General features: G+C 64.0%; 1 pseudogene; it reads left to right on the top strand.

Moving 5' to 3' along the window:
- LOC124771739 overlaps positions 1 to 2,500 on the top strand; it is a 7,961-nt pseudogene that overhangs the window by 2,506 nt on the left and 2,955 nt on the right.

Below are 2,500 nucleotides of genomic sequence, written 5' to 3' on the forward strand. Positions count from 1 at the left end.
CGGCCTCGTGCTGGCCGGCGGTGCAGGATGCGCGCGCCTGCGCGGCGTTCGCGCCCCGGTGCTTCAACCTGCGTGCAGGATCCGAGCTCGGTCCCGTGCCTTGGCCTCCCACGGATCTTCCTTGCTGCGAGGCCGCGTCCGCCTTAGCGTGCTCCTCCGGGGGCGCGCGGGTGCGCGGATTCTCTTCGGCCGCCATTCAACGATCAACTCAGAACTGGCACGGACTGGGGGAATCCGACTGTCTAATTAAAACAAAGCATTGCGATGGCCCTAGCGGGTGTTGACGCAATGTGATTTCTGCCCAGTGCTCTGAATGTCAACGTGAAGAAATTCAAGCAAGCGCGGGTAAACGGCGGGAGTAACTATGACTCTCTTAAGGTGGCCAAGTGGCGGCGGTGTGGCTGCATCCGGACTTGGCTTCTCGAAGTGCGGTCTTGATGTAGTCGTGCTGCTGCTGCGAGGTGCCTTCCTTGGGTTATAGTTACAGGGAGAGTGATGCGCAATACATGGGCCTAGCCCTCTTAGCCTCTCCTCTCCTGCGGTCTTCTCCCCTTCTCGTGGGCCCGCTGATTTCGCAGAGTGGAAGACCGCACCAGGGGCTTGGGGGGGTTACCAGCCCCCCCTCGCACTATCCCTTTGTTAGTTGGGGGCAGTAAGCAGAGAATAAGTGGTGGCCCTTCCGCTGAAGGCGCCACCCCAACTCCCCCAGCACCTAGCCGGCCAACCGGCCGTGCCGAAAATCTTGTAACTTTTGCAGCTATGTATACCTGTAGTGAGTGCCACCGCAGCTTTACAACCAAGAACGGTCTCGGGGTCCATCGCCGCCGCCAACATCTTGCGGCCGCCAACGCGGAGATCGTCACGGAGAGGCATCGCGCGAGGTGGACGGAGGAAGAAGTCCTGTCGCTCGCCAAGGCGGAGGCCGAACTGTTCCTTGAGAGGGACGCCCGGTTCTTCTTCGTCAATCAAGAACTCATCAGGATGTTCCCCGACCGAACGCTCGAGGCAATCAAGTGCCGACGGCGGCAAGCTGCCCACAAACAGCTTGTCCGCCAATTCATGGAGGCGCTTGAGGTCGGTCGGGGGGAAGAGCCGGCGTCCCGCCGGGGAGCAGCGAGCCCGCTGCCTGACGCGGGCGAGGCCGCTGCGCCGCCCGTCGACGCAGCCGAGGACTTCGCGGCCGACACCACCGGGCCGCCGCCGGAGGGGCCGACTGACGCCGCCATCTGGGAGCATCTGGCGGGGCTACCCGCTTCCGCCCAGCGTTTCTCTGCCCTGGATCGTGTCATAGGTCTGGGGCGGGGCACGCCGCCCGATGTCATCCTGGGCATGCTCCCGGATGCCCTTGCGTCGGTCGGGTCCAGAGGGGAGAGATCGATCACCAGGACACAGCGGCCGCGCCAACCATCGAAGCGGCCGCCTGCCGCGCCGCCGACGCAGAAGCGCAAGCGGCGCCGCTGGGAGTACGCGAGAACGCAGGATGCCTTCCGACGGTCGCGTGCACGTTGCGTGCGCGGCCTCTTGGATGGCACCCTGCTCCAGCCGCCACCTGCCATCCCTGGTCTGCTGGACTTCTGGGCGGACCTCTTCACTAAGAAGCCCATCTCCACCGCGGGCTTCATTCGTGACCGCCTCCTCCCGCACTCAGAGCCTGTCGCTCTCGAGTGCATATGGGGGCCGGTCACACATGAGGAGGTCGCCGCCGCGTTGCCGCCCAGGGGATCAGCAGCCGGGCCGGACGGCCTTACCCCAGCGGAGTTGCGGCGCCTGCCGCACGAAGTCCTGGTGAAAGTGATGAATCTCTTCCTTCTGGCCCGCGCCCTTCCGGAACGCCTGCTTCGCGCGCGGACGTCCCTTCTCCCGAAAACGGCTGCACCAACATCCCCCGCTGACTTTCGCCCCATTACGGTCTGCTCGGTGTTGGCGCGGACCTTTCACACGGTTCTCGCGTCACGCCTGATGCGCGCATGTGCTGTGGACGAACGTCAGCGGGCATTCATCCCTCGGGATGGGATGTTGGAAAATACCTTCATCTTGGACACTGCTCTCACCGACGCAGTTCGCTCCTGCCGCTCTGTCTTTGTGGCATCGATCGACGTATCTAAGGCATTCGATTCGGTAGATCATGCTGCCCTTCGCCCCGTGCTGAAGGCGCATGGCCTGCCGGATTGCTTTGTCGAGTATGTCGAGCGGTGCTACGAGGGCAGCACGACAGTGATAGCGGACGGCGCCGGCGTGGGCGTGTCTGTGCAGCCAGCACGGGGCGTTCGCCAGGGCGATCCCCTCTCCCCCCTCCTGTTCAACTTTGCGGTGGACTACGTTTTAGGCCAACTGCCCTCCCACATCGGAGCTCGGATCCTCGGTCGCAGAGTCAACGCTGCGGCCTTTGCAGATGACGTCTTGCTGTTTGCAGCGACCCCGAGGGGCTTGCAGTCCCTCATCGACGCAGCTACCGCAGCCCTCGCCCACCTGGGGCTGCAGATCAACGCCCGGAAGTGTT

This window comes from Schistocerca piceifrons, unplaced genomic scaffold, assembly GCF_021461385.2.
Source record: "Schistocerca piceifrons isolate TAMUIC-IGC-003096 unplaced genomic scaffold, iqSchPice1.1 HiC_scaffold_936, whole genome shotgun sequence".
Taxonomy (NCBI): Eukaryota; Metazoa; Arthropoda; class Insecta; order Orthoptera; family Acrididae; genus Schistocerca; species Schistocerca piceifrons.